Here is a 25,896-nt window from a genome sequence, read left to right on the forward strand (position 1 = left end):
CGCAACCCTGAGCCGCGCGCCCCACAGCAAAACACATCAGCAAAGGGTTAATCAGCGGTGCCTTCCTTCTGCGCAGAAAAAGACTCAAAACCTAATATATCTTTAATGAATAAATTTTACAAAGGCCATTATTTATAAAGTACTAATTAAAGCCGTAACGGGCTCAAATCATTCAAGAGCTGTCGACTAAGAATTGGTAGAAACTACGGGGTAAAAAAAAAAAAAATCACTGAAGGGCAAGACAAATAACAGTTTTCTTCCCTCCGCCTCACTCAGTCAAGAGACTTCCCGAGAAAAGGTGGGGATTGCAAAATTACCGTTAAGCTGTCCGGGCTAAGACTTTTCGTGAGGAAAACATCAATAGTTTCACAGACTGCTTTTTTCCCTGCGACATGTTTCAAAGACTGGAGAAGGAATCTTCTAAGAAAAGTGCAACTGGGAGAAGTAAATTGCAAGTTCGAAGTCCTATCTTTCACCCCCCCCCCATTAGAAACAACACCGTGAGAGCAAAGGACAAAAATTCCGAGCAAAAAGCGAAAGTCCAGCATCTTTCCTAGGAGCCCGCTGAAACCTCTCAAGTCTGCCCCCGCCCTATCTTGCCCAAATTGGCAAAGCCAGACACCGTCAGGGTTACCCCTGCCGGGACCGAGGAGCGCAGAGCCGTAGGGGTACGTTGTGAAACTCACATTCCGAGAGCACCTCACGCTTCAGCGTCTAACACAATATACGGTGCTGGGTCCCGCGGACTGCAGGTCCGCACGACGGACCGGAGGCACCCACTATACTCCAGGTCCTTAATTTTCCGCCGACCTCAAGTTTCATGTCACGAGAAGACGGCCGTCTGCGGGCCGGGAAAACTGCGATTAAAGACGACTGGGATCTGCAAATGGGGGAGGGGACGCTCGGCACCCTCCTGTCAAGGAGCCTCGTCCAGCGGAGCCCCGCCGCGCCCCGGGCCCGGCCCCGGGCGGGGGGTCCCGCTGACAGATCCGCTGGGCGGCGGCTGCTCCGCCGCAGCCCGTCAGGGTCCCGCTCAAACTGCAACTCCCCTCCCCCCACATCCCCGTCTCTCCGCGCTCCCGCCACATTCCGCCCGCCGCCGCCCACTCGCAGACACTCAATTACCCCCACCCCATCTCCGCGCATTTTTAGCAATTAAAATGAGGGCGGACCCAGTGTCCACTCCCTGCACCCCCCCCCATCGCCTGACGGTCCCACCACTGCCACCTCCCAGGTCCCGCTGTTACTTCTTCAGGTTCTTACCGTCTGCGCCAACCCTGGCGAAGCTCCGTGAGCTGCCCTTTGCTCGAAGTAATTTTTGACAATTTTTTAAGTGGTTTTTCGGCGGAGTCCTAGTGGCGCTACAATCTCGGACAGGTTATCCTGTCTCTCCCGCTAGATTGATGAGATCAGGCATCACTCGAAAATGGCGCCGAAAGCGCTGAGGCTCCTCATTCAAATTCGTTAGAGCCAACCCCGCCGCCCCGGGGCATGCCGGGAACGCGGGCTGCCTCCACAGCTGTCAATACCGCCTCCTACCCCTTCTCTTGCTTTCCCGACACTTCTGCGCATGCGCAAACTCCTACCCCGACCTCCGCGCCTTGAACATGCGCAGAATCGTCGCTGTTCGCCGCTCTCACTTTGCTTCCTCAGTCTCTCAGACCTCCTTTCTTGCGCGTGCGTGCAGCTTCTTTGCTCAGCCGCGGACGTGGAGGAACTGTGGGCCCGAGGGTCCATAGATGACTTGTCAGTAGATAGTCATTTATTTTATTGTTCGAAGAAAACAAATAAGGGTGCAGCCTAGACGAAAAGAAAAATATTTTATTGCCAGTGTCTAAACTCCTAAGAACGGAATGTGTCTGAGACCATGTGTATGGATACACGTGTACTTAAAACAGCCCCGCCTGTGTGTAGAGCACTTGCTGTATGTCAACGCTTTACAAGAACTATTGCACTTAAGCCTCAGAACAACTTTATGAGGTAGGTACAACTACTATTATCGGTTTGCAGACCAGGAAAGCAAGGCGCAGAGAATTTAATTTGCCCAAGGAGGCACAGGTTGCAAGCACGTGGGTGGGTAAGTCCGCATCTGTCAGATTCTGGAACCTGGGGTATTCTCTTTCTTGGTGTGCGATCCAACCTGAGCACACACAGGAGGCGTGGTTTCCCCTGCTCAACAACTCTGTGTGTGTGTGTGTGTGTGTGTGTGTGTGTGTGGGCGTGCACGAGCTCTGGAGTGAAGGCTTAAGTGTGTTGGAGCTCTACTCGATTCTAAGCTGCCTTTTTCGAAGGCGTTTTCATCGAGTCCAGTTTCTCTCACCGTCTCACTTGTTCTTAAACATTCTGCTCTGTTTTGGGGAGGTGAATGGGTAGTCTTTGGGTATCACTTAGGATGATTTTTTTTAAAGGGTGGTAAGGGAACTGAGAATATCGAAGGCGGGTTTCCATTGTGCGGCACATTAATAAAGTAATAATAGCTAGATACCACGTACTGACTGTTGTACTGTACTCTGTACTCTGGCTTGGCACGGAGCTAAATAAACGCTTCACGGATTGATCGTGTTTACTCCTCAAAACATTTCTGCTATGTAGATATTATGGTCATTTTATACATGAGGACACCCGAGGCTCAGATTAAGAAATTTGCTCCTAAATCTTAAAACTAGTAAGTAGAAAGAAGCACAAAACCTAGACAAATCTGTGCCCACGTCTGAAAGCTGAGCGCTAAGATAAGAGGACAATATTGATGATAAAGTTGTCAGTATTTGAACACTTTCCTTAGAAACCTCTTTTAAACATTCATATTATTGGGGGAGTTATCCTACCTGCCACCAAGCTAGGTAAGATGAAAATGTAAACAAAACAACTGCCATTGATCCTAAATTGTTAAATTTTAAGATTATTTTTGACTGATTAATTTTTTCCTGATCCCAAGTGATCATAAGTTTTCTTAAAAATCCAACAGTTTAAAATCTGGGGGATTGCTATATTTTTTCCAGTTTCTGTTGCAAAACAACTTATGATGAACCGTAACTATAGGAGTATACAAAAACATATATCATCGTGATATAAAGAAGATGAATATTGCAAGTGCCTGAAGTACCAAGAAGTAAGGAAGTAGAAGTAGAAGGTTAGCATATTTTGCATTATTGAGGTACAATTAGAAAAGAAATGGATTGTAATAATAATATTGTAATAATTTGAGATCAAGAAGTAACATTGCAAAGTATGTTTTACATCTCAGGTACTTCTGTGCACTGGTTAAGTGGGTGGACTCAAACTAAACTACCTGGATTTGGATCTCAGCTCTGCTACTTAATAGCTTTATAAGTCACTTTTTCTCAATTTCATCTTTTGGAAAAAGTGTAATGGTATTATTGCATTGGGTTGTGAGGATGTAAATGAGGTAATATAGTAAAGGCATTTTAACAGTGGTCGGTATATTAATAAATGTTAGCTATTGTTGTCAGTCATTAACACTAATTTTTTAACATAGGTTCTTGTGTTTTAAAAAAAGCTAAGTTAGTACCAATAGGAGTTAAACATTTGTGTTCAAAAGCCCCTTAAAATGATAAATCAGCCTGACAAATTATTTTTGCCAAATATGAGTAACAGTCTCTGCTAGATGAATAAAGATGTTAATTTGTTTTATCATTCATAAGAGGATCATATGGAAATGGAATAGTTTTATTGCTTTTTCTAATTATTAAAACTAAGGGGAAAGGAAGGGGAAAATCAGGCCAGTCTAAAATATAAAGTAAAAACTATCCAAATTTCTGTCATCCAGAGATAAATATATATTCTTTGTTCTTTAAAAATATATCTGTGGCAAGAATCAGCCAGACACAGTCTGGATAAGTGGTATATTTGAGGAAATTATTTGCACAATTGAACTTTATGAACTGGTAAATTTTTGATCCAGCCCCCTTTTTAGATAGTTTGTCAAGAGAATTCTAAAGTGATGATGTTGTTGGTAAATAATACTTACTGAGTACCTACTGTGTGTTAGCTAAGCATGTATATGCATTTTCCCCTTAAATCCTCATAGTAGCCTTTGAGGTTGATGCAGTTTTCTCCATTTTGCACAGAGTAAAGTTTATATGGAGGTCACTTTTAGAAGATTTAAGTCCTGTTTTGTTTAAAATACTATTTAATAAACCAAAAATCCTTCATAATCTCCTCAGTTCACCAAAATAGGAGGAAAACCTAATCTGGTAACATGGTTCCTATGCCTGAACAAAAAGCCCAATTGGAAGATGTTTTGAAAACAACAAATTTTATGTTTGACCACAAGGGGGTGCAAATAATTGAATTGAATTTTAAAGGAAAAAAGTGCTTTTTACATCAGATCATCAAATTCACAGGTAAAAACTAGTAAGAATAGTTTCTCCAAACTTTAATACTCCACATAGTGATGTACTTTATGAAAAGAAAAAAAATTACCTAAGTACTCAATTAGGGTGGAAGTTTCAGCTTTTTTTCATCTTCAATATGGTGAAGAGTTAATCACTCCTACCCCACCTCTTTCCACCAACCCCATTTGAGTCTCTGCATACTCTTTACTTGTCATAACAGTAGAACTGAAGCCATAAAATCTGAGGTTTTACTTGGAAACTGGAATGCAATCACCAGCAAACGAATGGTAAATGTGGGTAATGTGGAGAACAGAGGTTTTGTAATTTCAGTGCTTTCTTCCCCTCCTGCTCTTTCTAATGAGAAAACTACAACTGATGCAATGTTGGCTTCAACATATTAACTTTAGATAAAACTGTTAAAGCTACAAGTCTGTTCATCTTTTACAAAAGAATGACGAAAAATAAAAAAACAAACAAAAAACAAGAGAATGAAGACTTAAAGAAGAAAACATTTTGAACAATAACTTGAAATTTTAGTATACACTGGAGAATGTTTTAAAAACAATTTTCTTAGATGGGTCTTAAAGTAACATACATTTTCCTGTTGGTCTTGGTTCTCTAAGATGGAGTTAATTTTTCAAAAACCATTTTTACATAGAAATAAATTTAAAGACAGTTCCAAAATAAAAATAATTTACAGAACATCCTTATCATTTGGTTGCTCTTGTGGAAAGTCTCTCTTGCCACATACATGTATATTTATATACAATTTTTTTCTGAACCATTTGATGTTAACTTACGTACATTCTGACCTGTCACCCATGCATACTTGAGAGTTTACATTGAACTAATACTTGAATCTATCTCCATATTCCAATTTTATAGGTCAATCCTTGTAGCATTTCCCCCTCCAGTAGAAGAGCCAGTATGGTGTCAGGTACTATAGTTAGTTGTCATGACTCTTTAGCTTCCTTTATTTTGGAACATTTCCAGCCTTTATCTTTTATTACCTTGACATTTAGAAAACATTTTTTAATGTTTATTTATTTTTGAGAGAGAGAAACAGAGAGTAAGTAAGGGAAGGGTAAAGAGGGCAGGAGACACAGCATCCAAAGCAAGCTCTAGGCTCTGAGCTGTCAGCACAGAGCCTGACGCCAAGCTCCAATTCAAGAACTACGAGTGTCAAGATCATGACCTGAGCTGAAGTTGGACTCTCAATGGACTGAGCCACCCAGGCACCCCTGACCTTGACATTTTTAAAGATAGCTTCTCACTCCACCCCTCTTTTTAAATTAAACGCTCCATATTTTTGTCTGATGTTTCCTCATGATTAAATTGGGGTTACATATATTCTCAACTCGACTATCGCACGGGTGATCACTTCTGGAACCATATGATATCCATCTATCCCTCATTGACAAGAATTAGTTTTGATTACCTAGTCCGTATGTGGCCCGAATTTTCCATTGTATAGTTACTGCTTTTTTTCTAACTGCCAATTAAAAAGCAACTTGTGGGCAAAGATTTGAAGATACATCCTGCTCATCATCAAAATTCCCATTTAAATTTAGAATCAACTATTGCTGATGTAATTTTACCATAATGGTTGCAAAATAAGTCAACAAATCTAATGCTCTCTCCACATCTACCTGTCAGCCCATAGCATTATGTGAACAAAGAGCCCTTTCATCTCTATTTATCTATTTATTATCTGCATTAACTTATGAATTCCTGTTTTTCCATTCTGTATTATTTTGTTTTCTTGAGTTTTACCTATATTTATATGTGTATACTTTGTATACCTTTTTTTTGAATCACAGGAAGGTAAGTTATGTCATGACCTTTCACTTCTAAATATTTAAGTCTGTATTTAATTATTTTAGTATTTAAATTATCCCAGATTAAGCTAGTGGGAGCACCTTTAGTTTGGGTACTATGTCTTTGTGATATGCCTACATAATTTTTTCTTTTTGAGCACTTTCTTACTTTCTCATATAATAAGATGTTCCATGTTTATCTTGTCCTTAACTCTGCCTCAGCCCTGGAATTAGCCTTTTCTCCAAAAAGCCCTGTTTCCCATTAGTGCAGAATGGTATTAGAGACCAAGGCTAGGTATGGTTTATGCTAATGAGGTGTCTCTGCTTCTTGGATCTTTCATAAGACTGAACTAGGAAAAAATATATGTATATATGAAAAAATATATACAATACATAAATAAAAATGTGCATATATGCAAATATGCATACACTAATATATACACATGTGCTAATGATAATGGGTTTAATTTTAAGTTATTTTCATTGTAATTATAATTGAGAAACTATCATAGCAACATTTATAAAGTTCTGAATAAAGGCAACGAAATCCCAATCCACACAAACCATTCATACAATTTTCATGTTCCCTTTGAGTCAGTAGCTATTTTAAAAGGCCATGCTGTTAAAGTTTTTCTCTTTTTCCACTTAACATGTTGTAAACATCTGCAAATTACTATATCATTTTACAGTCTTCATTCTAAATTGCTCTACTACATGTCACTAGCAGATTCTACCATTCTTCTATTGCTGGACATTTAGGTTATTTTCAATATTTTATCTTATAAAAAATTCTGGGGGCACCTGGGTGGCTCAGTCGGTTAAGCATCCGACTTCAGCTCAGGTCATGATCTCACAGTCCGTGGGTTTGAGCCCTACATCGGGCCTGGAGCCTGCTTCAGGTTCTGTGTCTCTCTCTCTCTCTCTCTCTGCCTTTACCCCACTCTCTCTCTCTTTCTCTCAAAATAAAATAATAAAGACATAAAAATAATTTTTAAAAAATTCTGAAGTGATCATTTTTATGCATATACCTTTTCTAATTGACTTTCTTATTTATTGGAAGACTTCCCAGGAATAGGAATACCATTTCCCAAAGGTAGGTATGTTTTGATGGGTTTGCTATGTTTTGGCACACAGATTTAATCAAACATTTATCAAAGTCCATACCAGAATTGGATATATAGAGATGAAAAATATGTAGTCCCTGCAGGAAGGAACTGAAAGTCTAATGGAAGATAGATAAATTCTCTAAGAATGACAATTTGATAAATATAGAGTAAGAGTATTCCTAAACCAGATTAGGAATAAGTGGCTCAGGAAAGGTTTTCAGGAGTAGAGCTATATCTCGAGGAATACCTTGGTGGAGCCTTATAGGACTAGAGATATTCCAATGTGAAAGAGAGTGTAGAAACAGGTCAGAAAGTTTTTAAACATAATCAGTGGAGTATAACAAAACAGAAGTCAGAAAGAACCTGTGTGTTCAAGAAAATTCAGGTAGTTTGTGTGATTTGCAGCTATGTGGCTTTGGAGGAGTTGAAAAACTTGCAGCCTGATCAAGTGGATAGAAGTTAAACCACGAAGGGCCTTGCGTGTAACCTTTATATTATGCAATTGAAAAATCTTAAACCCATGAGTAAAATGATCAGAATTATATTTTAGAAACTCACCTTAACAAGGATACTGGAGAACAGATTAGAAAATGGGAAAGCAGGGATCACCTCAGGGCATGATCTCATGGTTTGTAGGTCTGAGCCCCTCATCCAGCTCTCATTGCGTGAGAGCCTGCTTGGGATTCTCTCTCTTCTCTCTGTGCCCCTCCCCCAGCTCAGGCTTTCCCTCTCAAAATAAATTAATAAGCTAAAAAATCTTTTTATTATTTTTTTAGTTTAAAAAAAGAAAGCAAGAAAAAGAAAATGTGAGAACAGTGGTCAAGTCCTCCAGAGGCTATTGTATCCAGGCAAGCAATAAAGAGTACTTGAACTAAAGAAGTAGAAATGGGAGTGAAATGAAGTACAAAAGGGATTGGATCTATTTGTTCAGTGTTAATATGTAGGTATTTCTAGGTAACTGTTTTTAGCACTTCTGTGTCATGTATTGTGCAAGGTACTGAGCATATAAGTGGGAGTGACAACATAGTCACAGTTCTCTCCTTATGGTGTAGACTAGTGAGAGAAACAATATGTAAGTTAATAGTCATACAAATTACAACTGTGTTAAGTAGTGTAACAGAAGAATACAGATGCAATGAAAGCATACACCATGGACACCTACCTAACACTGGAGGTTTAGGTAAGGCTTTCCTAAGGTCGGACAGTTAAGCTGAGACTTAGGAATTAGCTAAGACAAAAACAAAGGAAGAACATTCTAAGCAAAGGAAGAACATATGTTAATATCCTGAGCAGGAAGGACTGGTAAATTCAATGGCCATATAGCTAGAGCGGAGTAGGTAAGGATGGAAGAAGTTGGAAGATAAGACTAAAGAGGAGGTTTAGGAGACTTTGTATATGGAGAAGAGTGAGAAGTAAGTATGTCCCAGGACTCCTAGGTTTCTGATGTGGGCAGCTGAGTAGCTGTGGGTGCCATTTCCTGAGATAAGGAAACTAGGTTTGATGGATTTTGATATATGATGTATTGATTTTGAGATGTCTGTGGGCTAAATACATCCTTCCCATCCTCACTTTATAGGTAATTAAATATTAGGATTGGATTTTATTTAGAAGCCTGGAATTTAGGGGAAAGCTTTGATTTGCATATGATCTATAGATTTACTAGTTGACCTGTGGTAGTTTAAACTATAGGATTGGATAAGGTCACTGAGATATGCAGAATGATAGGAACATTCAACACAGAATCTTGGAGATCATTGTTTAGTAGCTACACACAAAAATATACAGAAAAAATTCACTATAAATATTAAAGACATGACAAACTGAAAAACATTTTTAACCTTAAAGCAGATAATGGGTTAATATCCTCAATGTAGAAAGAGATAAGTCTATAAGAAAAATAGAGGAGTGCCTGGGTAACTCAGTTGGATAAGCAGCCAACTCTTAACTCTTGATTTTGGCGAAGGGCATGATCTCATGGTTTGTAAGTTTGAACCCCACATCTGGTCTGTGCTCACAGTGCAGAGCCTGCTTGGGAGTCTCTCTCCCTCTCTCTCTGCCTCTATCCTGCTCTCTCTCTCTCTCTCTCTCTCACACACACACACACACACACACACACACACACACACACACTGTCTCTCACACACACACACACTCTCTCTCTCAAAAATAAACAAACATCAAAAAAAATACAAATAGAACAGTTAACAAATACACAACTAACAGAAGAAAAACATCAACAAAAAAAATATTTGAAAGAGCAAAGCCTGAAAGTGAAAGTAAGAAGAGGTTTGTAAGTTTTCACCATCTATCTCATTGTTATAGAATTACTTTTTAAAATAAATAACTGAGGGATGCCTGAGTGGCTCAGTTGGTTAAGCATCTGACTTGGGCAGAGGTCATGATCTCATGGTTTGTGGGTTCCAGCCCTGTATCAGGCTATATGCTGACAGCTCAGAGCCTGGAGCCTGCTTCAGATTCTGTCTCCCCACCACTCTCTCTCTCTGCCCCTCCCCTGCTTGCACACACACTTGCTCTCACTCGCGCTCTCTCTCTCTCTCTCTCTCTCTCTCAAAAATAAACAATAAAAAAAGGTAAAATAAAATAAAATCAATAATGGAGGACATTGTTAAGAGACTAGAGGGTGCTGATGGATGGATGGGTCACACAATTCTTATAAATCTACTTTTTAAAAACATTTGCTTCTCCTATCCATAAAGAATTAGATCCCATTTGTTAGCATGACTTTAGTGTTGTGATCATAGTCATAAAACTGGAGAGATATGGAGAATCCAACTAGATGATTTTAAGGTATCCAAAGATGCAAATTGAACTAAGTAGTGATAAAAGTTAGCTACAATCTTAGTGGTAGATGGAAGAATTAAAGTATATGTAATTTGAATCTGGGAGTTATGCCTATAAGATCACCCCTTTTGGGGAGCTCTGATAATTAACTTCAGTGCCTGGGATGGTAATCCTAACTTGCTTGTGATGACAGTTTTTACCAGTAAGTCATAGTTTTAACCCCAGGAAGATATAAATTAAATGTAGAATGATTTATTAAAGCAAACACATAATTTTATAGTTTAGGAATGATCTATGTATTGTAAGTTCTTGTAATGTTTAAGAAAATTAGGCAAATATCTATTTCAATAAAAAACAGTAGTATGAGTATTACAGAAGCAGTTAGAACAGATCCATACATACATTTACAACTCTGATTTAAGGTTATGGAGGTATAAAGGCTTCCCCCCCATATGAAGAATTGTTTTGCTTCCATATTCTTGGGCACAGATTATGAGACTGAACTAAAATTCATTTATAATTAATAATGATTAATATTTACTGAAGAGCATGAACTTGCCCCTCCCAACCTTTACCATTAAGGATACCTGGAAAATAATAAATCTACTTATTTCAGTTATCTAATTTCTAAAATTGTGTGAACATGCTGCCTTTAGATGAAATATTAAATATAACATTTTGGAATATTGTTTTTTAAAAAAAATTTATAATGTTTATTTTTGAGAGAGAGACAGAGCACGAGTTAGGGAGGGGCAGAGAGAGAGGGAGACCCAGAATCTGAAGCAGGCTCCAGGCTCTGAGCTGTCAGCACAGAGCCTGACACGGGGCTCAAACCCACAAACCGTGAGAACATGACCTGAGCCAAAGTCAGATGCTTAACTGACTGAGCCACCCAGATACCCCTGGAATATTGCTTTTAAAATAATAGAATCATAGAATCTTATTAGTTAAAACATGCCTCTTTGTAAAAGCTGCTTCCCATTGTCAATGTGCCCCTTGCAGCAACTGAGAATAAATTAATTCCCACTTATGGGTGATAACTTTTTAAATATGACCACTATTGGGGTTCCCAGCTGGCTCAGTCAGAAGAGCATGTGACTTTTGACCTCAGAGTCAGGGTCATGAGTTCTACATGTTGGGTGGAGAGATTACTAAAAACAAAAACTAAATGAACTTAAAAATAGTAAATATGAACACTCTTATCTTTAACCATGAAGACAACTGAATCCCCATACTCCAAACATCCTTAGTGTCTTTAGTGGCTTTATGATTTTAAATCCTTTGCCATCTTGGTTTCCTTCTGGTTTTGCTGCAGTTTAACAGAGCCTCTCTCAAAAAGTGACACACCCAGAACAGTAAGTCATATACCATCTATGGTCTGAAATATACCAAGCACTAGTTAAGTTTTTGTCCTAGCCATTAAAATGTTTATATTTGGGGGACAATATAAGATAATAAAAAGGACTTATAGAGATGGATCTATTGATCCTTTATCAAAAGAAAATGGAAGGGTTTTGATAAAATAAACTTTACATTGAGTAAAAACTTAAAAAATTATAACTCATGACCCTCTCAGAGACTTTATTAACTTGGGACGAGCCTTGTCCTAGAAGTTGAGGAGGACAAGGAGCCAGGAGTTTATTATCATTCATTTCTTACTTACTTTTAGTAAACAGAAGTAAAATTGAGACCTTCTGGTCTCTTGGAGATATGACTAAGAATGTGTGATGAGTTCTCTGTGACAGTTGAGCCTCATGCTACATTTCTATTCTTAATATGTAAAAAATTATTTCTTTCATGTAGTACAAATCTATAGGGAAATGAGGAGAATTAAATATAGCATTCTTTTTTGGCGAAGAAATGCATACGTGTTTAAAACAAATTAACTTTTTAAGGCAGCTCTGAAGAAGTAATTTATTTTAAATAGGTGAACAGTTTACAGCTCTTGTGGGAACACTTTTTCCTCACTTTTCTTCATCATAGGATTAGGCCCTATGTTTTTAATTTAAGTCCTTTAATTTTTGCTGTTAACATTTAATTTACTTGATGACCCTGTACTATTAACTTTTGACCCAGTGAACTCAGGATGGTATACAGAGAGCATATACCTAATTTTAAAGATACTCTTAAAGAAAAATAAGTGGTTTGAAGTATCATACATACAAATTTTTCTCCCTTTTTGGAGGATGTATTTTATAAAACATAGGTTTTTGTTTTTAAACAATCAGATGTTTATGCCAAAACAATTCAAAGCTCATGTGCCTTAACTGCAGTATTTTTAATAAACTGCAAAAGTACTCATATAGTATGGTAGATATAAAACTTTTTCCTGACTAGAAATTCTTGTAGCATGTAACTAAATCGAATGATCCTCCCATCTACCCTTACACTCATATTTCCTTTAAAAGGAAACGAATATAAAACTGAAAGTTCCTAAAGTTTAATCCTTTAGATGTAGAAAATATTAGTACATATAGTTATTAATTATGATAAAGTTCAAAATATTCTTCTAAATCACTTGATATAAAAATACTTTGTGAATAACTTTTATTTGCCCTTGAAACTAGACCTGTGGACTCACTTTTTAAAAATTCCCCCCACTTACAAAATAAATGTGAATTAAAGAATATTTTAAAAATCAGGAATGATTTGGAAGGCATTGCTTCTGAAGACCCCCTAACAATATACCACTTTTCCTCCTCCTTTCCCAGTTGACAAAGGAAGGCTTTGTCTTTTGTGTATTGGTATTATGGAATTACATTCATTTAGCATTATTAAATACTATACTTTGTTTCTCTTCTTCAGGAAAATTGCAGTTTGTATTTTGTGAAATAGTGGGTTCCATCTTTCAGGCATCAGAAAGCAAAACAAAAGACTTGGGGAGGCAGTGGGACCCTTCTGATCCATCCACATCACACTATTGTTACTCCAAGCATGGCTATGAGGATGCTTTCGCTTTCATCATTTTGGGAGCATAGATAGGTTGATGGTGTCAATGACAGTAGGATAGGAATAAAAGGAAGCTCAGTTTATAGAGAAAACTCAATTTGTTAGCTTATCTAATTCCTGATTTGGTATATGTATATAGGTATGTGTGTGGTATATGTTTTAAAGAAATTCTGGTGAACTAACAAGTATAAAATTGTAATTTATTATTTAAAATTAATATGAATCCTATTATTTATCTGTTTAATATGCAGCTTAATAATTATTATGGTTAACTTTAAGGATGCCATGCTTGCCTTATTCAAAAGTGAACAGATAGTAATGGAACAACTGCTGCATGATAAACATGTAGGTACAGGGGTATAAACAAGGTTTCTGATCTCAGAATAGTGGAGGCTATTTATGTTTCTGTATAAGCCTTCCTAGTTTGCTAATAAGGTCACATGGTTGTAATTTCATAATTTATTTTATTTTTTGAGACAGAGAGAGAGAGTGTGAGTGAGGGAGGGGCAGAGAGAGTAGTTGACAGAGAACCTGAAGCAGGCTCCAGGCTCCCAGTGTTCAGCACACAGCCCGATGCAGGGCTCAAACTCACCAACCAAAAGTGAGATCATGACCTGAGCTGAAATCAGACGCTTAACCTACTGAGCCATCCATAATTTAAATACCAGGGGGAATGTTGTAAAATGTGCTCTAATTATTTAAATAAAAGTAGTTTTGTGTGGTTTTACAGTAATGGGGGGGGAGATAATGTTTGGACTAGGGAAGTAATGGTTGGGATAGAGATGAGAAAGAATCTAGAATGACTCCCTAATTCCTGGTTTGTAGACTACAATAGTGGTATAATTAACCAGGATAGAGGCAAATGGAGGAAGGCCAGGGATTTTGGTTTACGTGTATGTATGTATAAGGGTGTGGAATCGAAAACTGGGAAAGGGGAGGAGATGAGATGGTCAATGAAGACACTGAATACAGAATACTGTCACTGGGATATCCATATACAGAAGTTGATTGGGGAGCTCAGCATGTGCATCTGAGGCTTAGGAGAAAGGCTGGGGCTAGAAGTGGATGTCACTAAGAAGTAACTACTCAGAAGTGGATGTTGAAATTTAGGGGGAACTGGATGCCATTGCTCATAAAGACTGAATATAGTGAGAGGAAATGAGAAGTAACATTATTAAATGGGCAGAGTAAGAGAAGGCAGCAAAAAAAAATTAAGAATAACTAGCAGAAGGATGGAAGGGGACACCTACTGAGCTCAATGTTCTAGAAGCCAATGGGAGAGAGGGTTCAGGAAGAAAGGAATCAAGATTATCAGAAGATAAAGACAGGTCAAGTAAATTGAAGAAGATTATGGGATTTGGCAATTTTGTCATTAGTAATGTTTGCCAGGATGCTTTCAATACACTGATGGTGGCAGAATTCTATGTTGGGTTGAAAAGTATTTTAAAATGAGTAAAATTACAACAGATCTATATTATCTCAAGACTTGTCATTTCTTCTTCAAAACAAAAATAAAGGATCATTGTAGGTAGTAGTTTGTAGAATTGAGGAGATTCTACAGTGAAGAGAGTTTAATATTTATAAAGTGTGGGAAGAGTCAGCAGACAGAAGAGATTAGAAAGAAGGAGGGATAAAGGTAAAGAAAGATCTATAGGAGATTAGGGAATGTGGGATCAAGGGTGCAGTAAAGAAGTTTACCTGGAAGTAAAGGATACTTCCCCTGAAATTAGAAGGAAGGAGGTGAAGATAGTTAAATGTATAACTTAAACGTGTGGAGCAAGAAGGTTAGGAGGTAGGCAGCTTATAGTTTTGATTTTTTTTTTTTCCGGTAAAGGAGACATAAAAGTAGGCATAGGAGAAGTAGCAAGTTTGAGTTGAAGTAAGGTGGCATAAAATATATGTTCTAAGGAATGGAAGAGGGAATTAGCCAGGGTTATTAGCAGGTTATTACCAGGAGGACTGATGTATCTGAAACTAAGCCAGATAGGAAAAAATATGAAACTATGGTGGAGATAGTGGTCTGAAAAAAAGAAAAGGGAATAGTTGAGGAATAGAGGTTAAAATAAGGTAAAGCAGGTGTTTAGAGAGTACGGGAGTGTTTAAAAAATTGGAATTATATGTTGGTGTGGTCAGAGATCAATAATATTGGTGTCTAAGGCTGTGGAACAGTTTCTCGATGATCAGAAGGTGGAGGGTGTGGCTCTGAATGAAATGGTTGTAAGCTGGTGGAGTCAGAATTCAAGGTAGTCACTGCATAGGTTGTCCATATGGCACACAATGGCAGGAAATGAAGGGGAGGCAGATCCTGCAAGCCAAGTGCGAAAGTGCACTCTAAATAAGAAAGAGAATGACTGGGCAATAAAGTAGTGAGAATGAAAGAGAGGAATAAAAATTTTCCAACATTGATGATTATGCCTGTTTTCTCTCTCTCACAAATTGAGTCATAAGGACATGGACTATGTCTTATTTAATATTGCAAATATTTGTTGATTAATGGGTAAACAAATGATGACCTTATCATTTTGAACAAATATTCATGTTGAATTACTATTTTTGGAAACTTTGATTTTTCTTATTACAAGCAGTTGATACTAAAGAATATACAAGATGAGCAAGATGTAGGAAAAAAAATTCATAATCCAAACCCAGAAATAACCACTCTTAGCCCCTTTTATTAAATTTTCATACCTCTTTGTGGTTCATCCTAGCAATATATATTTAGCTATAATATCCTTTAATGGCTAAGTAAGTATTCCACATAGAATAAGAATAAATTATGTACCACAACTTAAGCAGTATCTTATTTGGCGATATTATATGTATTTTTAAAAGGGCAATCTAACAGTTAAATTTTTGCTTTATTTCCTTAGGATGCAGTCTTAGAAGTGGATTTTCTGTTAGGGTTTTCATAACCAGCTTATTTTTCTTTGTTTTAGGCCTCTATTTCTAACAGGCTTATTTATGTGTATTCTTATTCAATCCTGGATTGGATTCATAAAATTGGACAGTGTTGTAGGTACTGAATGATGTAGGCATGCTGAAAGCCACAAAAGTGAGAAATGGTAAGTAAGTCCTTCACAGGAATAATGATGTTTTTTTTTTAAAGTTTATTTATTTTGAGAGAGAGTGTGTCCATGTGCTTGGGGGAGGGGCAGAGAGAGAGAGGAAGAGAAAGAGTATCAAGCAGGCACAGAGCCCGACATGGGGCTTGATTCTACAACCCATGAGATCATGACCTAAGTTGAAATCAAGAGTCGGACACTTAACTGACTGAGCCACCCAGGCACCCCAATGATGGGTATTTAAAAACTTGGAATTAAGTTTACTTTTCATGAGCACAATAAGAAATGATTCATGAGCCGAATAACAGGATATAGTGGTCAATTCAGAAATACATATTCAAAATTGAATAAAAACCTCTATGAATAACCTACATATTTGTTGACAGCATCCAATTTTAGGAGAGGTTTTAATAAATCATGAGTAATCATCAAGTTCACAGCTTCTCAAACTTTTTCATAAAAGTGGTTAATAGTGGAGAAAAATAATAATTGCCCTAGAACACTTGATTCAAAACTAGAATTTTCTTTAGTTTCTTGTCTTAAATGTAATATAAATGTTGCATTATATACCATAGTACCCCTATGTTTAGTATAAATATGCTTATAAATTTTTTTAAAAATCCTGGAGTATAAAATTGATATCTAAGAAGATGCCCCATGTTCATTCAGTGGCTTTTAACACCGTGGCGTACCATAAGTTCCCTTTGTCCTAAACTGGACTTTTAGAGGCAAAGTTCTAGGTTATTTATGGTTGTACAATATGCTCCTTTTCTGTTTTCCAGGTTAGCCCAGGCTATTAGTAGTAGTTTTTGGTAGGGAGTAGATTAATTGATGATTACTCACTTTGAACCTGAGAGTGTTGTAAACACTGAAAAGTCACAGAATGAAAATTTAATATCATTACCAACAGACTACACTACAAGAATGTTAAAGAAAGTCATTCAGACAGCAAGGAAATGATACCAGATGGAAAAACAGATCTACACAGAGGAATGATGAGCACTGGAAAAGGTAACTACATGAGCAAATATGTAAGTTTTTTTCCCCCATTTAATTCTTTTAAGAGAACTATTTAAACAAAAATAATAGCAATGTATTGTGGAATTTATAATACGCATTAGTAAATATATGTCAATAATAGCATAAAGACCAGGAGAAGAAAAATAGAAATAAGATATTATAAGGTTCTTTTATTATATGTGAAGTGGTATAAATTTGCTTGAAAGTAGATTGTGATTAAATTAAACATGTAGACTGTAAACCCTAAAGCAACCAGTAGGATAATAACAAAACAGTTATGGCTAATAAACCAAAGGACAAAAATTGAAACCATAAAAAAGTACTCAATCCAGGGGCACCTGGGTGGCTCAGTTGGTTAAGCGTCTGACTTTTGGTTTCGGCTCAGGTCATGATCTCACAGTTTGTGAGTTTGAGCCCTATGTGTGCTCAGTGTTGATGGGGCTGCCTACTTGGGATTCTCTCTCTCCTTCCTTCTCTTCCCTTTCCCTGCTTCTCTCCCTCTCAAAAGAAAGAAATAAGCTTAAAAAAATAAAAAGTACTAAATCCAAAATAAGGCAGACAAAGGAGAAAAGGAACAATGAATAGATGAAACACAGAAGAAATGGAACAAATAGAAATTAGCAAGATGAGGGTGCCTGGGTGGTTCAGTCGGTTGAGTGTTCGACTCTTGATCTCGGTCATGATCTCATGGTTTGTGTTATACAGCCCTGTGCTGGGCTCTGTGCTGGCACTGTGGAGCCTGCTTGGGATTTTCTCTCTCCCTCTTACTCTCTGTGCCTCCCCTGCTCATGCTCTCTTTCTCAAAATAAAAAAAAACAAAACATTAAAAAAATAGCAAGATTATAGACTTAAATCTAATTATATCAATAATCACATTAAATGTAAATGATCTAAAAAATTTCAATCAAAGGGTAGAGATTGTCAGGTTGGATAGAAAGCAAGACCCAACACACTTTACCTATAAAGAAACAAAGATGTTAAAATGAAAGGATGGTAAAAGATATACCATGCTGATGCTGACATTAGTCAAGAAATTGGTGGAGCTGTATGAACATTGTAGAAGCAAAGTCAGATTTCAGAGCAAAGAGTAAAGAAAGTCATTTCATAATAATAAAGAAGTCAGTTAATTAGGAGGATGTGATAATCCTAAATGTTTATGCCCCGAATAAAAAGAGGTTCACAATTTGTGAAGCAAAAACTGATAGAACTGTAAGGAGAAATAGACAAATCTATAATTACCGTCAGAGATTTTAATAATTGCTTCAATAATTAAATCATTCAGCAGTAATTATTATTATTAAATAATAACCTCTTAAATAATTGCTAGGACAAGTTGAAACAGAGCAAGGACATAGTAAACTCAACACTATCCACCAGTATTGCCCAATTGACTTTTCTAGAACATTCTATTAACAGAAGAATACACATTCTTTTTTAAAAAAGTACATGAAACATTTACCCAGAGAGACCATATTCCTGGCTAGGGGTCAGCAAACTATGACTGTGGGTCCAAATCTAGCTTGGTTTTATGTGGCCTATGAACTAAGAATGGTTTTCACATTTTGAAAGGTTTCTTAAAAAAGAAAGAAGATATGTAACAGGAGAGACTGTGTGTGACCCATAAAGCTTAAACTATTTACTGTCTGACCCTTTATAGAAAAGGTTTGCAGTCTCTGTTTTAGACCATAAAATATGTCTCACTATATTTTAGAGGATTTAAATCCTGCAAAGTAGGTCCATTCACCACAATGGAATTAAATTAGAAAATCCCCAAATGTTTGGAAACTAAATCACATGCTTCTGTGTAACCCACTGATTAAGAAGAAATCCAAGGTGAAATTAGAAACTATTTTGACCTGAAGGAAAATAAAAATACAACATATCTTAATTTATATAAATGAACTGCCTACATTAAAAAATACAAAAAAATCTCAAATCAATGACCTAACTTCCACCTTAAAAAACTAAAAAATAAGAACAAATTAAACACAAAGAAGCAAAAGAAATGAAATAATAAAGGTCAAGATGGAAATTAATGAAATAGAAAACAAAGATTAATTGAGAATATTTAAGGAATCAAACCTGATTATTTGAGATCAGTAAAATTGACAAACTTTTGGCTAGACTGGTTAGGGAAAAAAAGAGAAGACACGTATCAGGAATACCAATGTCAGGAATTAGAGAGATGATATCATTACAAATTCAGATATTTAGAGGATAATAAAGGATTATTATGAACAATTTTAAGTCAAAAAAATTAATGACTTTGATGAAACAGCCAAATTCCCTGAAAGACATATACTACCAAAGCTGACTCAAGAAGAAATATGTAGGGGCATCTGGGTGGCTCAGTTGGTTAAGCATCCAACTTCAGCTCAGGTCATGATATCACGGTCCGTGAGTTCAAGCCCCGCATCAGGCTCTGTGCTGACAGCTAGCTCAGAGCCTGGTGCCTGCTTCGGATTCTGTGTCTCCCTCTCTTTCTGCTCCTCCCCCATTCATGCTCTGTCTCTCTCTGTCTCTCAAAAATAAGTTTTAAAAAAAGAAGAAATATGTAACCCAAATGGTTATTTATTTATTTCCCCAAAATTGAACCTTTAGTTTAGAACATTCCTATAAAGAAAAATTCTGGTACATAGGATTTTACTGGTGAATACTTAAAATATTTAGAGGAAAAATACCAATCACCCTAAACTCTTCCACAAAAGTAAAGAGAAAGGAATGTTTTCAGGCTCATTCTTTGAGGCCAGCATTACCCTGATACCCAAGCCACACAAAGACATTACAAGAAAAGAAAACTCTGGACAATTTCCCTCATGAACACAGATGTAAAAAATTCTAGACAAAATTGTATTAAATCTAACAATATATAAGAAGGATAAAATTATTATTGAGTGGAATTTATCCCAAGTATAAGATTGGTTTAATATTTAAAAATCAATCATTATAACTCACCACATTAATCTAAAAAAGAAAAACTGATAATCTCAATAGGTGCAGAAAAAAACATCTGACAGAATCCAATTTTCATTCCCAATTAAAAAATCAGCAGGGCGCCTGAGTGGCCCAGTTGGTTGAGTGTCCGGCTTCGGATCAAGTCATGATCTTACAGTTTGTTGGGTTCAAGTCCCACATCACGATCTGTGCTGACAGCTAGCTCAGAGCCTGGAGCCTGTCTTCAGATTCTATGTCTCCCTCTCTCTCTGACCCTCCCCTGCTCACACTGTCTCTTTCTCTCTCTCTCTCAAAAATAAATAAAACATTAAAAAAAATCAGACTTGAAATGGAAGGGTACTTCTTCAACCACATAAAGTGCATTTATAGAAAGCCTACAGATAATCTCATGTCTACTGGTGAAACACTGCATGATTTCCCTGTAAGTTTAGGACACCAGAGTTATGTCTGTTCTTACCATTTTCATTGGTAGAACCAGTGGAGGTTCTGCCAGTGCAATCAGGCAAGAAAAGAAAAAAACACATTCAGATTGGAAAGGAAGAAATAAAACTGACATGATCATCCATCTGTTCCACTTGCTGGAATCTATAAAACCTACCAGAACTAACGGGTGATTGTAGCAAAATTGCAGGATACAAGATAAATATACAATAATCATTTATATTTCTACATTTGAGCAACAAACTGAAAATGGAAATACAAAAAATAAAAAGCTTTTACAGTAGCATAAAAAATATGAAATACTTAGGAATAAATCTGATAAAAGGCACAAAAGACCTATACACTAAAAACTGCAAATATTGTTAGAGAAAGTAAAGACAGCTTACATAATTGGACAGATTTATCTGGCTCAGTGAGCTCATATTGTTAACATGTCAGCTCTCCTTAAATTATTATGTAGGTGCAATACAATCCAAATAAAAATCTCAGTAGGTTTAAAAAAATAAAAGGAAAGAAACTTAAAACCTGATTCTAAAATTCATATAGAAATGCAAAGATCCAGAATAGTCCAAACAGTTAACTTTGAGATCAAGAACAAAGTTGGAGGACGGACACTGCCTGATTTTAAGACTTATTAAATAGGTACAGTAATCAAAACAGTGGTAGTAGTGTAAAAATAGACAAATGGATTAATGTAACAGAATGCAGGGTCCAGAAATAGTCCCACATTTATAAGGACAATAGGTTTTTGACAAAATGCAAAGGTAATTCAATGAAGAAAGAATATTTATTTGTTTTTAACACATTGTGCTTAACAGAACTGAGTATCTGCATATAAAAATAGGAACTTTGATTCACATCTCAAACCATGTACAAAAATTTACCCTAAATTGATCACAGACCTAAATGTAAAGCTTTAAATTACTATTACATTTCTGGAAGAGGAGCACCTGGGTGGCTCCATTCAGTGTCCGACTTTGGCTCGGGTCATGATCTCACAGTTTATGAGTTGGAGCCACACCTTGGGTTCTGTGCTGACAGCTCAGAGCCTGGAGTCTGCTTCAGATTCTGTGTCTCCCTCTCTTTCTGTCCCTCCCCTGCTTGTGCTCTGTCTCTGTCTCTCAAAACTGAATAAACTTAAAAAAAAATTTTTTAAATTTCTGGAAGAAAGCGTTAGGAAAATTTTTGTGACTCTGACTTAGACTAAGATTTTTTAGGTGTGACAATCAAAGTCACAATCTATAAATGAACAAGTTGAGAGATTGGACGTAATCAAATTTTTATAAACTTCTATTCTTTAAAATACACTGCTAAGGAAGACAAGCTCCACCCTGAGAGAAATATTTGCAAAGCCCATAATAAAGGATTTGTATTAAGAATGTAACAAACTCGGGGCACCTGGGTGACTCAGTTGGTTAAGCCTCCGACTTTGGCTCAGGTCAGATCTCACGTTTGTGGGTTCGAGCCCCGCGTCAGGCTCTGTGCTGGCAGCTAGCTCAGAGCCTGGAGCCTGCTTCCGGTTTTGTGTCTCCTTCTCTCTTTGCCCCTCCCCCTCTCATGCTCTGTCTCTCTCTGTATCAAAAATAAATAAAACATTAAAAACATTAAAAAAAAAAAAAGAATGTAACAAACTCTCCAGGTGCCTGGCTGGCTCAGTTGTAGAGCATTTGACTCTTAATCTCTGGGTCATGAGTTCAGGCCCCACATTGGCCATAGATATCACTTAAAAAATAAAGATTTTAAAAAATGTAACAAACTTTCAAAACTCAACAATGAGGAAACAAGTCTCAAAAAATGGGCAAAAGACATGGACAGTAACTTCACTAAGCAGATACCCAGATAGCAAAAAGCACATGGAAAGATGTTCAACTTTATAAACCTCATAAGTCTTAGGGAAACACAGAGTAAAACCATGATGGGGAAACTGGTTTATACAAAAACATGTATACATATCTCTTAGAATGGCTCAAAAGAAAAGTGTTCTTAAGGATGTGGAGGAATTAGAACTTTGATACACTCCTAGTAGGGATGTTAAATGATATAATCAGTTTGGAACAGTTGGCAGTTTCTTGAAAAATTAAATATACCAATATATGGTCCATTTCATTTTAGGTATTTCCCCAAGAAAATAAAGCATATGTTCCTACAGAGATCTTTACATGAATATTCATAGTTGCTTTATTTTTAACAGTCTCTAATTTGAAACAACTCAAAAGTCCATTAAGAGACAAATGGATAAATTGTGATATATTCTTACAATGTAATACTCAGCACTAAAAGGCAATGGAGTATTGTCATATACAACAGCATGGATGAATCTAAAAATAATATTCTGAGTGATGAAAGACAGAAAATATAAAATTCTAGAAAATGGAAACTAATTTATTAGGACAAAAGGCAGACAGCCCACTGGTTGCCTGGGGAGAGAGGTGTTGGGAGAGAGCGATTATAAAAAGGGGAAATTCTTAGGGTTGATGGATATGTTCACTCTTATTCTGATGATGTTTTCACAGGGGTATGTATGTATACATGTTTAAACTTATCAGTTGTATACTTATCAATTGTATACATGTTAAAAGTTATCAGTTGGACACCTTAAGTATGTGCAATTTATTGGATATCAGTTCTACCTTAGTAAAGTTTTATTAAGCTAAATGCATTTAACAAATATATCTGGAAAATAAGGGAAAATAACTCCAACTGAAATCTAAAAGGAAAGTAACATTTATTAGAAACATACTCAGGGGCAAGTACTAGGTAGGTGCTTTAAATAAGAATTACAGTATATATAAATATATCATTTTCTATATGCACTTTAAATACATTAAGGTGTTAGAGCCACCTGGATGGCTCAGTTGGTTGAGCCACTTACTCTTGATTTCAGCTCCCTATCATGATCCTTGCATTGGGCTTGGAGCCTGCTTAGGATTCTCTCTCCCTCTACCCCTTTTCCCCACTCCCATGCTGGCGCGCGCTCTCTTTTGCTCTCTCTCTCTCAAATAGAAAAATAAATTTAAATATATTAAGGTGTTAAATCCTCACAATCCTTTGAGGTATAGGGACTATTTTTATCCTCATTATACAGATGAGGAAAAGGAGGCATTAGTCTCACAACTTCTGAGTGAGGGAGCTGAGATTTGAACCTGAGAAGTCTTATTTTAATAGATCTTCATGACATCAGTTAGGTGATAGAGTTTTAGTTACAGTTTACAAAATGAGAGAACTGTGACTCACAAAGGTAGTAAATTTTCCAGGCTCACAGAATTTGTAAGTAATATCAAGATTTAAACTCAAATTTGTTTTATTCCAGAATATATACTCTTCTATACTAGATCTCTTCCATTTAGATTTGTGGTTAAATATCAAGACTGATGCTATAATACTACTGATAACTAATAGCTTAGATTATGTGATCCACTTCTCCCATATATGGATATATATATGTGGATATCAATAAGCAATTAAGAGCTCAAGAACTATTTATTGTTTCATCTTGACAATTCCATTTTCAGTATTCATAGTGTAGCTGCTTCTCTTGAAACTAAGAAATTCAATGTACATTCTGAAGGATCTTTTCAGGGTAATATTAAAGCCAGTAACTTGTCTATGCACTTCTATAAGTAGAATTAAGTGTTCCTATATCCCTAAAATTGAACTGGAGAATTTTTTACTTTTCCATGAAATCTTCCTTTTCTGTGTGTGTATTTTAGATTATGGTTTCTAGTGTGGGAGATATGGTTTGATATGTGGTCCAAGTGGCCCCCAACAAGACTTTTGTGGTTGAAGTCATGATAGTTAGCAAGAATGCAGGAACATTTCTAAATTGCTTAAAGTATTCCATTATACTGAACAGAATTCAAAAGACATAAAACTTTTACACTAAAAATGTTTTTAGGTGAATTTTGGAGGCAGTAGGGTATTAGTTAAGAAAAGTGGCATTGGAATCAGACAGATCTGAACTCAAGCCCTAGTTCTGCCTACTTACTTTGTTACCTTGAAGATATAATTTAACTTGGGCCTCAGTTTTGCCCATCTGTGAGATGGGTACTACTTCATTGGATTCTTGTATGTTAAATGAGATAGTAAATATATGAGCATGTAACGCAGTGTCTAACATACAGAAAGTACTCTAATAAATGTTCCACTGCTAGCTACTATGAAGGTACTTCTATATAGATACAGGAGTCGAAAGCCATATTTGATTAGATAATGATGAAATTATTTTATGATATAATCTCCTGTGTACAGATAATATATCAAATAGATTCCAAAAACCCTTAGTTCAGGGAGCATCGAGCCTGATCCTTTCCTAATCAAAGAAATATGTATCCTAGCACATTTAAAATTGAACCCTCTTTATTTTATTTCTTTGTTTTTTTATAACTTATTGTCAAGTTGGTTTCCATACAACACCCAGTGCTCATCCCAATAAGTGCCCTCCTTCATGCTTATCACCCATTTTCCCCTCTCCCACACCCCAATCAACCTTCAGTTTGTTCTCAGTATTTAAGATTCTCTTATGGTTTGCCTCCCTCCCTCTCCTTAACTGGCTTTTCCCCATCCCCTCCCCCATGGTCCTCTGTTAAGTTTCTCCTGTTCCATATGAGTGAAAACATATAGTATCTGTTCTTCTCTGCCTGACTTATCTCACTTAGCATAACACCCTTGAGATCCATCCACGTTGCTACAAATGGCCAGATTTCATTCTTTCTTGTTGCCATGTAGTATTCCATTGTGTAGATAAATCACATCTTGGTCCATTAATCAGTTGATGGACATTTAGGCTCTTTCCGTGATTTGGCTATTGTTGAAAGTGCCGCTGTGAACATTGGGGTACATGTACCCCTATGTATCGGCACTTCTGGATCCCTTGGGTAAATCCCTAGCAGAGTTATTGCTGGGTCATAGGGGGGTTCTATTGTTAATTTTTTGAGGAACCTCCACACTGTTTTCCAGAGTGGCTGCACCAGTTTACATTCCCACCAGGAGGGTGCCCGTCTCTCCACACCTTCGCCAGCATCTATAGTCACCTGATTTGTTCATTTTAGCCACTCTGACCGGCATGAGGTGGTATCTCAGTGTGGTTTTGATTTGTATTTCCCTGATGATGAGTGACGTGGAGCATTGTTTCATGTCTGTTGGCCATCTGGATGTCCTCTTTGGAGAAGTGTCTGTTCATGTCTTCTGCCCATTTCTTCACTGGATTGTTTGTCTTTCAGGGGTGGAGTTTGGTGAGTTCCTTATAGATTTTTGGATACTAGCCCTTTATCTGATAGGTCATTTGCAACTATCTTTTCCCATTCCATCGGTTGCCTATTAGTTTTCTTGATTGTTTCCTTTGCCATGCAGAAGCTTTTTATCTTGGTGAGGTCCCAATAGTTCATTTTTG

General features: G+C 36.8%; 2 long non-coding RNA genes across 3 annotated transcripts in view; one reads left to right on the plus strand and one right to left on the minus strand.

The window, feature by feature from the left end:
- Positions 1–704: 704 nt before the first annotated feature.
- LOC115289529 overlaps positions 705–25,896 on the minus strand; it is a 45,396-nt gene continuing 20,204 nt past the window's right edge. The window contains exons 2-3 of the long non-coding RNA XR_003907664.1: positions 1,264–1,800; positions 705–880 (exon numbers count right to left, since the gene is read on the minus strand). This is a non-coding gene — a long non-coding RNA (uncharacterized LOC115289529). The remainder of the gene's footprint in view (positions 881–1,263; positions 1,801–25,896) is intronic.
- The window catches only part of LOC115289530, a 42,216-nt gene continuing 17,982 nt past the window's right edge, over positions 1,663–25,896 (plus strand). For both annotated transcript variants that reach the window (XR_003907665.1, XR_003907666.1), the window contains exons 1-3: positions 1,663–1,980; positions 15,966–16,091; positions 17,002–17,102. This is a non-coding gene — a long non-coding RNA (uncharacterized LOC115289530). The remainder of the gene's footprint in view (positions 1,981–15,965; positions 16,092–17,001; positions 17,103–25,896) is intronic.

Source organism: Suricata suricatta, chromosome 4 (assembly GCF_006229205.1).
Source record: "Suricata suricatta isolate VVHF042 chromosome 4, meerkat_22Aug2017_6uvM2_HiC, whole genome shotgun sequence".
Classification (NCBI taxonomy): Eukaryota; Metazoa; Chordata; class Mammalia; order Carnivora; family Herpestidae; genus Suricata; species Suricata suricatta.